The following is a 15,768-nucleotide window of genomic DNA, read 5'->3' on the forward strand; positions in this document are numbered from 1 at the left end:
TAAATTGCAAGAAATTCCCAGATATACTATTCTATTACTTGAGCCTTCGTCCCGCAGTATGCACAGGATCGGCACTGTTACAATAATCGCATTTGGCATGGGTAATTCCTGTCACCATCCCGTACCCTCCGGGACGGAATCAGTGTACCCCAGCTGTCTGCATCTAGAGTAAATCACGAAATAGTGCGAACGTGTTTCAAATGTCTTCGAGTCGTGTAACTGAGGCGGGACGTGGGGACCAGCCCGGTATTCACCTAGGGGGATGCGGAAAACTGCCTAAAAGCAACATCCTGGCTGGCTGGCATACCATCCCTCGTCGTTAATCCGGCGGGCGGATTCGATTCGGAGCAAGTGCGCCTAACCAAGTCCAGGAAGCAGCGCATTAGCGTTCTCAGCTAACCTGGCGGACAATAAATTACCAGACATACAAATACATGAAATATCATCCGTTCTTAGGCTAAACACAGACCAAAACTCCTTCACTTTCAACAACAACTTCTATTTGGAACAAGAGGGGCTATTCATAGGGTCCACCCATCAATGAAACCTTAGCCAACATTTTCTTGGATCATATAGAAAACACAATATTCGGCAACGTTTAGTAAAACTAGTAGGGTACAAAATAATCTACTGGTACCGATATCTGGATGACACAATCTGTCTTGTAGATGAAACACAAAAAAGGATAGAAGAGTTACACAGTAACATCAACACAATACACCCACAAATCAACTTTACAATGGAAATAGAAAAAAAAAAAACAAGAAAAAAAATTTCGTGGATCTTACAATCACAAGAAATAACCACCAACATGAATTCTCCATCTACAGAAAACCCACGTCCACAAGCAATGCTATCCATAGCTCATCCAATCACTTGACAGGGCATAAATATGCCAGCTCGACACACATGCTCCACAATATAAACAGCACACCTCTTAAAGCTGAAAACTACACACAGGAACTAAATATAATCAAACAAATTGCTGTTGAAAACGACAAAAAGTAGACATCATAATTAAACTCAAGAACAAGGTAAAAATGAAGTATATAAATAGCAGACACCCACTCAAGAGCACAACCAACGGATCTGAAAACGTAGAGGCAGAACACGCAGAAAACACAGCAGACCACATCACATCAGGAAAAGAGACAAATGGTACACACTAACATACAATAACAAAATATCACATAGAATTGGAAACATCTTGAGAAAGCAACGGATCCTAGTAACATTCAGAACCAGCAACACATTTCAAAAAAGGCTAAGACGAGACAGAAGAACCTCAGACAAATTCAGCTATGCTGGAGTGTACCAACTCACATGAACCCCCATCAGGCCCAGTACATAGGACAAAGAAGCAGAAATTTCCGAAGGAGGTACAGAGAGCACACGAGAACTCTAAAGAGTGACAGCACACTTTCAACTTTCGCAGAACATCTAATGACCAGGTACTGTAACCCCACTAATATCGAAATCGATCTACACATCCTGAAACACAGCAACAGCCTATACCGACCACTAACAATAGAAGGAAGGTACTACAGACAAAAGACTACAGTGGAGGGGCAAAACGTAATAAACGAAAACACAACACTTTGCTACAATACACTCTTTACCGCTCTGAGAGAACTGACCAGGACACAGAGCAGAAATCGCACGCACGTAACAGAACCATTTCCTCATCACACACAGAGACATACATAAGGAACAGAAGACGTCAGAACTCCTGCTATGGTTTTCATAGCATTCTCGCAACATGTGATACATTTCTCGCAACACACGGGAACAGTAAGATGGCGTAATGTTTTGGATCATGAACAAAGTGCGAAAGTTTTGTTTTCTGTGTATAAAATTAGCTGCATGCCGCCCAACGAACTTAAGTAATCAACAAACTAAGCAACAGCCTAGTACACACCAAAACTGTATCCACAGCATACCGCAATTCCAAGAGTATAACGCTGACGTACGTAATTTCACCTTTTAGTATTTGTTTTTTAACAGCCAGTCACACAGTTGCAGGTGACATGATGTATGCCGAGAAAAACGGCAGCAGAGAAAAGCACAGAAAAGGTGCCGCAAACAGCGGTAACAGTTCTTAAAAACATTCTATAACGTACAATAAATAAAGTAGTGTGAACGTATCCACAGAAAACTATTTTCAAAAACCAAACAGCAAAAATGTAATAAAGTGTAAAAGTGTTTGTGTAACTACGCTATTTTCTGTGTGTTTTAGATTTAAAGAACCCACTGATAATGGCGATATTTGTCGCTGAAACACGTTTGGGGAATAAATATGTAATACATTAGCATATTAGTTTTTCTTTGTAAATATTTGTTGTCTATTCTTATTATCTGACACTTTCTACTTCCCGAAGGATTTTCTTCCTAAAGATCTATTAGAACGAAAAGTATATCTCATCACCTATTATTTACTACCAATATTTTCCTACAGCTTAAATCTATTTCTTCGAGAATGTTATCATTTTAGATTATCTCACTTTTTTCCTAGGACGACGAATGCTACCAAGGTGTTTTGATTTTTTTCTGTATGTTTTCCCTCTATTACCAAGCCCAAAGTCAGAACTGCCTCCAAGTGCCCTCAGCTTTCCTAAAACCAAACAGATCGTAATCTAACAGGTCCTCAATACTCTTTTCCATTCTTCGTGCTTGTAATCAGCTTTGACGTATGAGACGTTAAACTGCTTTTGTGATAGTTCTTGCACTCATCTTCCTTGGTATATTTGAGACTCTGCGGACGATACTTTTCCGAGAGTGTAGCGATCTATCTCCACGCTCAAGCATTCTACACAGCCACTTTAACAGTCGTTGGTTGCCAATGATTCAGAAATTACGAAGGAATGTTACCAATGCCTTCTGCCTTACTATACGGGAAGTCATCTATAAACTCTGTTAAACTCTGACTCTGAGGCCGATGTCCTCGAAATCGATTTACATGTTTTCTTTTATCACTTTAGCATTTGCTACCTTTACTGTGAATATTATTTTCTTTACGATTTGTTCAGATTTTTCTTGCGAGCATTTGGCTTTAGCTTCCGGGCAATTCCTATTAATTTCATTTCTAAGTGACTTTAATTCTGTGTTTTCTGTTTGCTTGACCAGTTTTGTATTCCATTGTTTCCTCGATCAAATGAAGTCTTAAATTAACTCAAGGTTACAAGGGATGGTTGGTATTGTTCACGAGACAATTGATGACGAGTAAGCAGAGTTGCACAAATGGCCACCAGCTGATTTTTTTGATTTTGGCGTAGAGGATACGGCACCTATACACTCGATTTTTGAACCTCCCCCACTGCATGAAAATTTTGAACGATGGTGGAATGAGCACAGTTTATCACATTTGCCTGTTCTGGGGTACACTGACGTGGATCATTGCGGATTCATGCTCTTAAAAGCCGGCCGGGGTGGCCGAGCGGTTCTAGGCGCTACAGTCTGGCACCGCGCGACCGCTCGGGCATGGATGTGTGTGATGTCCTTAGGTTAGTTAGGTTTAAGTAGTTCTAAGTTCTAGGGGACTGATGGCCATAGTGCTCAGAGCCATTTGAACCATGCTCTTAAAAGGTCTTCTTCAAATTGCGAAGGTTTCCCTGAACGTGGAGAGTCACAAACGTCAAAATGATTCTCCTGAAAACAAGGAAATCATTTTCTTGTCGCGCTCTGTCTAGTGGCATTACACCCACACGCAACGCAAATGAGTCCTTCATCAGGCATGGGTGTGTGTGTTGTTCTTAGTATAAGTTAGTTTAAGTTGTGTGTAAGTCCGATGACCTCAGCAGTTTAGTCCCCTGGGAATTAATAAAAATTTGAAGAACATGTCAGAAATGTTCCGATTACTCCATTGGGCATTTCATTTTCTAACATCCATAGCTCCACTCATTATCTTCAAACGACAAAACCACAATATGTTAATTCAAACAGCAACAGTGAACTGCAAATATGAAAGATAGTCGGTAGATAAACCCATAGCAACCGGAATACCAACATGCAAAACAAAAACGCTACGAACTCATGCAGCAACCTATTGGTAATAAGGGATAAAGCGAAACATGGAAACCTCGTGGCATATTAAAACTGTGCCGCAGCCCGGGACATAAACCGGGAACATTGCAAGGCTCCTAGTTCGAATTCTAGTCCAGCACACTGTTACAACGTACCAGAACTTTCGTGACAGGCTACGTTGCTCTACAGAGTGAAACATTCTAACTGAATAGGAAGCATCACTGAGGCTTTGCAGCCTAACGAGATGGTAACCGGTATTAACTGCTTACATCTACAAAGCACCACATTCAATCCAGAGTAGCGGCTAGAAATTCTGTCATGTGTCTCTAGATTGTCCCTTCCGGACAGTTCCTGACAATTTCAACATGGATGCGTCCTCGGTATAAACGGTAGTGCAGTTGGCGGTCGTGGCAGTTGCCTTGCCGCACGCCAGAGTTGGATGCCGCCCGAAGAGAAACACCGGGAAGCCACGCAAAGTTCACGTGGCGCTTCTCCACCAGTGACGTAATCGCGGCGACAGTCGCGTGCCGGACGCATTAAAGAACTCGAACGGAGCGCCTGTTTGTCGGTCGAAGACCGCAACCTCTGGCCGTTCTCCGTATCCCCTGTCATTAAGTGAACCAAGCTCTCCCCTTAGATCCGCTCCTGAAACATTGAAGTCACAATCTCTACTGCGCATCAATAAAGGAAACAGAAACAAAACGGAAGTCTGCCTTACACAACCGCACACTCTCATTCTAATAGTAACTGCTTGTGGTGTAAGAATTAGTCCCAAAGCAGAATCATTGAGAAGAATGTTCCATTTGGTCTCCACGTGGCAAAACGTGGGAATTCTTTGCATTACCGTCTTGAAATGAATCATAACATTAGTGGAATACCGATATTACCTTCGATTTGTTACTCTGATCAGCCAGGATAATACGCTACTGGCCATTAAAATTGCTATACCACGAAGACGACGTGCTACAGACGCGAAATTTAACCGACAGGAACAAGATGCTGTGATATGCAAATGACTAGCTTTTCAGAGCATGCACACAAGGTTGGCGCCGGTGGCGACACCTACAACGTGCTGACATGAGGAAAGTTTCCAGCCGATTTCTCATACCCAAACAGCAGTTGACCGTCGTTGCCTGGTGAAACGTTGTTGTATGCATCGTGGAAGGAGGAGAAATGCGTACCATCACGTTTCCGACTTTGATAAAGGTCAGATTGTAGCCTATCGCAATTGCGGTTTATCGTATAGCGACACTGCTGCTCGCGTTCGTCGAGATCCAATGACTGTTAGCAGAATATGGAATCGGTGGGTTCAGGAGGGTAATACGGAACGCCGTGCTGCATCTCAACAGCCTCGTATCACTAGCAGTCGAGATGACAGGTATCTTACCCGCATGGCTGTAACGGATCGTGCAGCCACGTCTCGATCCCTGAGTCAACAGATGGGGACGTTTTCAAGACATCAACCATCTGCACGAACAGTTCGACGACGTTTGCAGCAGCATGGACTACCAACTTGGAAATTATGGCTGCGGTTACCCTTGACGCTGCATCACACACAGGAGCGCCTGCGATTGTGTACTCAACGACGAACCTGGGTGCACGAAGGGCAAACCGTCATTTTTTCGGATGAATCCAGGTTCTGTTTACAGCATCATGATGGTCACATCCGTGTTTGGCGACATCGCGGTGAACGCACATTGGAAGCGTGTATTCGTCATCGCCATACTGGCGTATCACCTGGCGTGATCGCATGGGGTGCCATTGGTTACACGTCTCGGTCACCTCTTGTTCGCTTTGACGGCACTTTGAACAGTGGACATTACATTTCAGATGTGTTACGACCCGTGGCTCTACCCTTCATTCGATCCCTGAGAAATTCAGGAGGATAATGCACGACTGCATGTTGCAGGTCCTGTATGGGGCTTTCTGGATACAGAAAATGTTCGACTGCTGCCCTGGCCAGCACATTCTCCAGATCTCTCACCAATTGAAAACGTCTGGTCAATGGTGGCCGAGCAACTGGCTCGTCACAATACGCCAGTCACTACCCTTGATGAACTGTGGTATCGTGTTGAAGCTGCATGGGCACCTGTACCTGTACACGCCATTCAAGCTCTGTTTGACTCAAAGCCCAGGCGTATAAAGGCCGTTATTACGGCCAGAGGTGGTTGGTCTGTGTACTGATTTCTCAGGATCTATGCACCCAAATTGTGTGAAAATGTAATCACATGTCAGTTCTAGTATAATATATTTGTCCAATGAATACCCGTTTATCATCTGCATCTCTTCTTGGTGTAGCAATTTTAATGGCCAGTAGTGTATAACTACCGAGCTACTATCGATATAAACACGTCCAGGCGATGGCAGCGTCACCACGCGAGGGGCGACCGCTAGTCAGACACACGCACAGCGCATGTAGTATCAGTGAGCGCGCTGTCCTGAATTTGGCGGAGAGCAGATTACGATGGCCCGGAGGCTCGGCACGAGCACTTCGGAAACTGCCCGACTAGTCGGGTTTTCCAGGAGTGCTGTAGCGAGTGTTCTCAACACGTAGCAAAGCCAAGGTGAAACCACAACCAGACGTCGTGTCCCCCACCCGACGAACCATGCGTGTGCCAATGTTAACACCACGACATCGGCAACTACGATTGAAATGGGCACGTAACCATCGGCACAGGACGTTGGCACAGTGTCAAAGCATTGCATGGTATGACGGATCCGGATATCTTCATCATCATACCGATGAAAGGGCGCGAATCCGTCATTTTCCAGGAGGGCAGCTCCTTGACACCTCTACTGCGGGGTGGAGACAGGCTGGCGGCTGCTCCAATATGCTCTGGGGAACATTTACGTGTGAACCCATGGGTCCAGTTCCACTGGACCTCGTGAAAGGTACCATTACTTATCGTGCATTGGTTGCAGACCACGTCCACACTATCATGTTTCCTGACAGCAGTGGCATTTTTCAAAAAGATAGTGAGCCAAGTCACAAGGCCAGGAGCGTGAAGGAGTGGTTCGAGGAAGACAGTGGCGAGTTCCAGTTGATGTGCTGCCCCTCTCCCCCCGCCCCCCCCCCCCCCCAACAAACACACAATCCCAGTTCGCCAGATGTCAACCCGGTCGAACACATCTGGTACGCGATTGAACGTGGGGTTAGAGTCCATCGCCGCCCTTCCCAGCATTCAAGGAAATTACATGATTTGTGTGTGCAGATGTGGTGCTAACTCCCAACAGCGAACTACCAAGACCACACTGCTGCCATGCAACGACGCGTCGTGGCTGCTATCTGTGCCAAAGGTGGACTTACCGGCTATTAGGTGGTGGTCATAATGTTCTGGCTGAATTTCGCCGTTGTGTGGATTGCACAGGGTAGTATTTGTTGGTTACAGTTGAAAGCACGAAATTAAGAAGACTAAAAAGAAAAAGCGAAGAAAGAAGTTTACGGAAGGCCTGAGCAACAACGAATTGGCAGTAGACAGTTACCTTTGTCTAGGACAAGTAAGCGGCAACGACGCAGCGAACGACAGGGGGTGTGCAGTGTGTCTGCATGTGGACAGCCGTGCGGAGAGCATTAATACACAACAGGCCTAAACGGTCACCAAAAAAATTTTTTTGGGTCATCAGTCTTCCAGTCTTCTGACTGGTTTGATGCGGCCCGTCACGAACTACTCTCTTACGTGAACCTTTTCATCTAAGAGTGGCACTTACAATCGACATTCTCAGTTACTTGTTGGATGTATACCAATCTCTGTCTTTTAAGCTCTGCACTCCTACTACTACCATGGAAATTGATCCCTGATGTCTTAACAGGTGACGCACCATCCTGTTCCTCCTTCTTGTCAGTGTTTTCCACAAATTCCTTTCGTCAATTCTGCGGAGAACCTCTATTCCCTACCTTATCGGCCCACCTAATTTTCAACATTCTTCGCACCGTTACTTTCCCACTGTCCGTGTCACACTGACATATAGTCCGCCCCCGGTAGTTGAGTGGTTAAGTTGGCTTTTGGCTGGGCTGCGGTGAGGACGCGCTGTTTGTGTTCCTGCCGCGGAGCGAGCGCTCGTGTTGTTTACATCGTACTCGGCCGTTTCGCGCGTGCCGTGCTCAGCATATAGATCACTATGGCGCACCAATACAGAAAATCGACGCTCAAATTTACGTTCCGCAACGAATTTTCTCGGCCTAAAGCACTCGAAGTCGAACGGTTTCTACGAGAAGAAGTTGTGAGTATTATCGTATATGTCAAGATCATCAACGACGCAACATGTGAACGGATCCTTCGGGAAACGCAACAGGGCCTCCGTTTTGCTATGCTGATGGCAATGTGGGGACTGTACACGTCGATTATTCTGGCATGGGACTTTGCACGATCAGACTTTTCGAACTTACTTTCGAACTACCGACGGAGGACGTCGTGACAGCGCTGCGCCCCTACGGCACGGTGCATGATCATATTGCGGAAAAATGGACGCAATTCCGGACATATACTGTGCTGAACGGAGTCCGCCAGGTCCGAATAGAACTTAAAAAGACATCTACCTTCATATCTGAATATCAGCGGCTGCCGCGCCATCGTCATCTACGATGGGCAACCGAAGACCTGCTCTGGTTGTGGGAAGGAGGGACACCTCAGATCCGAATGTATCCAACGTCGAATCACTCAACTGCCGCCGGCTGCGCGGACCCGCCGTCGCAGCCGACGCTGCTTCCCGTGACTTGTGCAGCAGCCCTCACGATAGCTACCACTTCACCACGACAGCCGATATCCACGTTGGGTCGCGGCTCCATCCTCCAATACAGGGCGACGACGACACACCCGTTCCACAAGCTACGGATTCAACTCCGATGCAGCCACCCCTATCGACGGATAACAAGATACATGACGATAGCATGGCCGTAGACTCGCTTATTGTACCTACGGCTGCCTTTGTGCCGGAACGTCGTGAATCTTTGCCATCGTCTGACACAGAAGGACACACCAGGAAGCAACGCTCTCCGAAGCGACGGAAGCGGAAGCGTAGAGCAACTTCCGAACGGGATGCGACACAGCCTCCAGAGGACGACGACTCCACCTTCAATGACGACGCTACCGCAGAGGCAGCCGCCATTTGCTGCAGTGTGGCACCACCGAACGGAGGTGAGGACAAACCTTACATATCTACAGTGGCAAAATCGGAATCCGATATGCAGGACAGATGCTGCTCACCACCTTCTGGAGTGGAAGCACCCATGCCGTGTCCTGAGGAAGCTAGGGAAACCGATCTGGCTTTGTGTTCCCCGACGTGGGCGGATGACCATGACGACGACGGCACCATGCAAGTTACACCAACAGGGCCCACGCCATTGGCGCCGGCTCTCTAGAAAGGACTGCAGGTGAGGTTTGCGGGTGTCAATACAGTCAGAAGCGTCATAGGTAATTCCAGTCTTAATGGATAACTTAGCACCTGCGGTTAGGCAACAAGCTTATCGTATCGCCACGCTTAACCTCAACACAATACGAACGGCAGTGAAGATCCAGTTGCTGCGTGAGATGCTTCGTTCTTCGGATGTTGACATTGCCCTGTTGCAAGAAGTGTATATAGCGGCCCTCCCAGTTTTCTACGGGTATGTGACATATATGTCACCGGTGGACCGAAATGGCAGCGGTACGGCAATACTAGTGCGCGACGGAATTGCCATCGAAGAAGTGACTTACCTTCCGTCAGGAAAGGGGCTGGCGATCACAGCACTGGGCACGCGCAACATTAACATTTACGCTCCATCAGGAACTGACCAACGCCGCGAACGATCGCTGTTCTACTCGGAGGATATCGCCCCCCTCTTTATCAGTCGCTTCGATCAATATATCTTCGGCGGCGACTTTAATTGTGTGCTCCACCCCAAAGACCAAGTCCCTCATTTCTCGACTTGTCAAGAACTTCGGCTCCCGGTTCGTGATATTCTTCTCACCGACACGTGGGAGACAGTGCACGGTGACAGTCCCGGGTCGACATATCTTACTAGCCACTCAGCCAGTCGCCTAGACCGCATTTATGTCTCACGAACTCTAGCGGCTGGAGTATTGGACGCCGAACTTTGGCCGCTTGCCTTCTCCGATCATAGCGCTTTCATATGCACACTCACTCTACAGCAGCAGCGGATATGGCGCAGCCGAGGACCCTGGAAGCTGAATGTGGCACATCTTCAAGCTCCGGAATGCCGTCAGATTATCGCCAACACATGGATGGATTGCGAACGTCGTCTTCCCCGATACCCTTCGACTCTAGCATGGTGGGTGGAATGTGCAAAAGCAGCGTTTCGGCGTGTGCTATCACAGTTCGGAAAAGATATCGCAGCGTGGCATCGTCACACATTACACATTTAATTACACGATGCTCCGCGAACTCGCCAGCCAACCACCATCTCCAAACCGACAAATGGAAGGCCGCAGAATTAAAGGTAAAATATTGTCGCTTACGAGGAAACGTTTGGAGGGGGGCGTCGTGCGATCGCGACGTCAAGACCGAGCGGAAGGAGAAAACCTGTTTATGCATCACATCGTACTCGACAGCCGCCGACGCCGACAGCAGCTGATCACGGACCTCATATTGCCAGGTGGTAGGGTCGTAATGACTCAGGCGGCGGTTACAGAAGCCTTTGCAGATCACTATCGCCGGTTTTACGACGAGGTGAATACAGAGGAAGCGGACGAGCACGACATACTGCAGCACGTGTCGCACACCCTCGACAATGCAGCAGCGGCGACGCTGTTAGCTAGACTTACACGGGACGACATCGAGGACGCGCTTAACAAGGGAGCACTCAGCAAATCTCCCGGACCAGACGGACAGCCGCTCGAGTTTTATCGGACTTTCCGCGATCTAATGATGCCCCGATGGATCACCATGTACCAAGAACTGATGACCCCCGGTTCCCACGTGCCACCTGGATTCGTGGAAGGTCTCCTCATACCGATACACAAGCCTTCCAGAGGTCGGACGGTAGAGGACTACAGGCCAATTACAACGCTCAACGCGGACTATAAAATCTTCGCCCGACTACTCGCCAGCCGCATAAAGAAGGTTCTGCCCCTACTCCTCTCCATGGAGCAAACGACACAGGGCGGAGTGACCAACATGCAAACGGCAACCAGCGAACGCAGGGATTTAGTAGCCATCGCCACATCCTGTCGCCTTCGAGCTGCTCTGATCTCCATTGATTTCGACCACGCCTTCGACAGAGTTCACCACAAGTTCCTTCTGTCCGTTATGGCCCGCATGGACTTCCCGCCTGACTTTCTTGATATCTTTCAGCGCCTTTTCGGTGGAGCTGCATCCCGTGTACTGGTGAATGGACGGATTGCTGGTCCCTTTCCGATCCGACGGTCCGTTCGCCAAGGATTCCCACTCTCCATGATCCTTTACGCGATCGCACTCGAACCACTTGTCGGAAGGTTGAAAAACAGGTTCTTGGGCATGTCATTGAGGGATCACACATTTAACTGCAGGATATATGCTGATGACCTCCTGTTACTTGTCCGATCTGGTGACGAGGTACGCTCGGTGATACAATGGATCAATCGTTATGGATTGACAGCGGGAAGCCTCATGAATGTGGCCAAGTCGGCAGCGATGCCCATTGGGAGAGGTCTACAGGAGGACGCTTTAGCGCCACTCCAACTAGTCAACACGATCCGGTTCTTGGGCATAACATTTACACAGGATGTGCGCCGCACGGCTGCCATGAACTATGCACGATTACTACAGGCAATACGCAAAGAAGTTCGTCGGAACCTACTTCGACGGATGGACCTCCTACAGCGTGTGGAATACCTCAACCTTCACGTGGCGACTAAGATGATCCACATGGCTCAGGTCCTACCGACATCGACAGCGATGGCACACAGACTGCAAGCAGGGTTTGGATATTACCTTACCGCCGGACACCTATTCAAAGTCCGCTACGAAACACTCACCCTCCCTCCGCGTGATGGCGGACTGGGATTTATAAATGTACGAGCGAGAGCTTCAGCGTTATACTTGAGCACAATGATGAAATTGTGGACCCACTAAGATGCTTCCCTTACGGGACGTTTGTTAGAGGAATTGCTGCCGGCGTCTCTTCTGCCACCTGTCACGACTGCGCACATTACACCCTCACTCTCGCACCTATCGGCATTTATTCTTGAGTATAGTTACGTGCACCCAGACCTCCCCAACACTCGCACTCCCAAGGCGAGAGACGTTTACAGGCTGCTGCTAAGGTCCATCCCTCGCAATGTGATTGAGAGGAAAAGCCCGACCACCCTATGGCCTGCAGTGTGGAGAGCGGTCCAGAAGCCGTTCCTCCCCACGCGGGTACGAGCGGGTGGTGAACGGGAAGGTTGTAACACGACAAAGGCTGCAGGCTATTGAGATGACGGATTCCCCCCTTTGCCCACGTTGCCACCTCGTGGATACTGACGAACACCGTTTAACATGTGGATCGGCGTTAGAGGTATGGCTGCTAGTGCAGAAGATCCTCGCCTGCTACCTACGTATCGCGCCTAGCATAATTGAGCCACAGTTCCTCCTTTGTCCAGAGGATACTTATTTCCCACCTGCGAAGACTCACGCTCTCACATGGTTTAAAGCCATGTCATTATACTATCTCTTTCGAGATGATGAGAAGATGGTACTTGATTACTGGCAATTTCTCCAGGACAGTCATAGCACTCTTGAGTGTACACCCCAATACCGACAACTATTGGCGAACTATTTGCGCAGTGTCTTCGATAACCCCTCTCACAGTTGGGGAGTACCGGGCAGATGACCGCCGTCATGGAGCTCCACACGCTGCGAAATGTTTTATCAGTTTGGAACATGGAATCTGTACGCAGATGAGCCACGCACATGGAATGGCGTGCGGGATTTGGTTACATTTTTCTTTCTTTATTATCTATCATCATACTATTAGTTTCGAATTCTATTTCATAGTTTAGAAGGAACTCTTGTTCTGTTGTTGCTATGGATGTACATTCTACTTTTGTTTGTCGTAACTGAAAGACGCCTTTTTCCATATAAAAAAAAGTTGGTAGAGAAAAGTTTACAATTACAACAAATAAAGAAATAAAAAATGAACTTAAAAAAGAAAGAAAAACAAAAAACAAAAAACAAAAATCAAAAACAAGAAAAGGAAAAAAATGGTCAGTGTATCTGGCTTAGTAAACAGGAGGTCCAGGTTCGGATCCTAGTCCAGCACAAATTTTGAACTTTTCCTATTGATTTCAATTATTGCCCACTGGCAGAAAAAAAGAAAAAAAAGCGGTCTAAGGCAATTAATATAAAAAAAAGCGGTCTAGGGAAAAAAAGCGAGGTTGCACAGTGGTTTAAAAAAAAGTGGTCAGTGCGACAAATGTCAATCCTAAGGGCCCAGGTTCGATTCCCGGCTGGGTCGGAGATTTTCTCCGCTCAGGGACTGGGTATTGTGTTGTCCTAATCATCATTATTTTATCCCCATCAATGCGCAAGTCGCCGAAGTGGCGTCAAATCGAAAGACTTACACCCGGCGAACAATCTACCCGACGGGAGGCCCTAGTCTAGCCACTGACATACAATGGTGTGCGCCAAACGTACAGTCCTGTTAATTTCTTCTTCAAATTAAGATCTATGTTTGATAGTAGTAGACTTCTCTTAGTCAGGAGTGCCCTTTTTGCCAGCACTAGTCTGCTCCGTTCGTCATGTATTATTTTGCTGCATAGGAAGCAGAATTCCTTAACTTAATCTATTCATGATCACCAGTTATGATATTAAGTTTCTCGCTGTTCTCATTTCTGCTACTTCCCATTACTTTCGTCGTTCTTCAGTTTACTCTCATTCCATGTACCCTTTAGAATGTTCATTCCAACCAACAGATCCTGCGATCGTTCTTCACCTTCTCTGAGAATTGCTATGCCATCAGCGAATCTTATTATTAATACCATTTCACCTTGAACTTTAATCCAGTCTTCTACCCTTCTTTTACTTCCGTCATTGCTTCTCCGATGTGTAGATTGAACAGTAGGGATGAAAGAATACGTTCCTGTTTTACATCTTTCATAATCCGAGAGTTTCGGTCTTGATCTTCGAGTTTTGATGTTCCCTCCTGGTTCTTGTACATACCATATATTACCAGTCCTTCCCTATAGCTTACCCCTAGTTTACCGAGAATTTCGAACATTTTGTGCCATTTTACACTGTAGAACGCTTTTTCCAGGCCGACACATCCTACGAATGTCTCGTGATTTTTCTTCAGTCTTGTTTCCACTATCACCCGCAACGTCACAATTATCTCTGAATATCTACTGGGATTTAACGGGCCGACGAGTTAGGATGAAGAGTGGAAGACTTGGTTCGGTTGTGACCAATCGCATTTGACGAACATAGACAACTTTATTAACAAGATAAGCCTCTCAAACGGAAAGTAAACACTTTAGAAATGCAAGAAACTTTAACTGAGTTCATAAAGACTTTAACTGTATTAGAATGGATGGGCCTCAACAATGGCTGCAAAATTTAATGATTAGCAGTATCTGGGGTGGCAATAAAATTAACTGGCGCTAAAAAGAGTCTTAAAAAACATCACAAACGAAGACATAAAAAAAGGGTCGAAATAAAACCTAGCAGAACTGTGCAAACGACGGTGGTACCAAGTCATTCTGTACACCCTCACCATAGCGACAAGTTGAATACTCTGCACGGATCAGGAACGGTTCGTATACATTCCAAGCCCGGCCACTTGCAGACTCACAACACGCCCCAGTCCTCTGCTGCGTCGTTGGTGCTTACTTGGCCCAGACCGATAACTGTCCACGGCCAAGTTGTTGCTCAGGCCAGGACACACACTCCCTCTCGGCAAGGCTCCGCTACCCACTCCTTAGAGAACAGGCAGAGGGGATATGCTATATTCACCTTTGTAACACTCAGTGTCGTCACTATGACGTTTACAACGCAATTTCAACAGTCGGGGACGTCTATCTACTTTCGTGGTTGTATCTATTCTGAGCGTGGCGAGCTTCCCTTGGAATGGTCATCCACCTTGTGTTTAGGGAGAGGTATCACCGCTGTGAGCCTACAGTCTCACGATCTCACTTAGGAGTTGGCACCATTGTCGTGTTGATACACGCCACCACATAGGGAACGTTTTTGTAGTAGCGGTTTGCCGATCTGAAAGAATGTGACTTGTTCCTGTTTTCAATACCTAATTATTTCCAAGCATGAAAGTAATGTGTGGACAATAAAGTTATATTATTTTCAGAAATGATCAGCAAATACTCAATCAACTTGAATCGCATTTATAGGCAACGGACCAATGAATAAGTCGCATCTACCCTCATCTTATTCGATTTGACTGGTTTATTGACTTCGTTTTAACTGATTTGTTTATTTCATTTGAGGACTCTGTACGTAACGTAATTTCGTCTGGTTGTTATGATATTCAGTCCGTAGACTGGTTTGGTGCAGTACTCCATACTACTGTATCCTATGCAAGCCTCTTCATCTCCGAATAAGTACTGCAACCTACACCCCTCTGAATCTGCTTACTGCATTCATCTCTTTGTCTCTCTCCACAATTTTTTAACCACCCCTCCTCCCTCTAGTACTAAACTGGAAATCTCTTGATGTCTCAGAGCCTGTCCTATCAACCGATCCATTCTTTTAATCAAGTTGTGCCACAAATTTCATCTCTCCCCAAGTCTGTTAAGTATCTGCTGATTAGTTTCGTGATCTACCCATATAATCTTCAGCATTGGT

The sequence above is a fragment of the Schistocerca piceifrons genome, chromosome 1 (genome assembly GCF_021461385.2).
Source record: "Schistocerca piceifrons isolate TAMUIC-IGC-003096 chromosome 1, iqSchPice1.1, whole genome shotgun sequence".
Lineage (NCBI taxonomy): Eukaryota > Metazoa > Arthropoda > Insecta > Orthoptera > Acrididae > Schistocerca > Schistocerca piceifrons.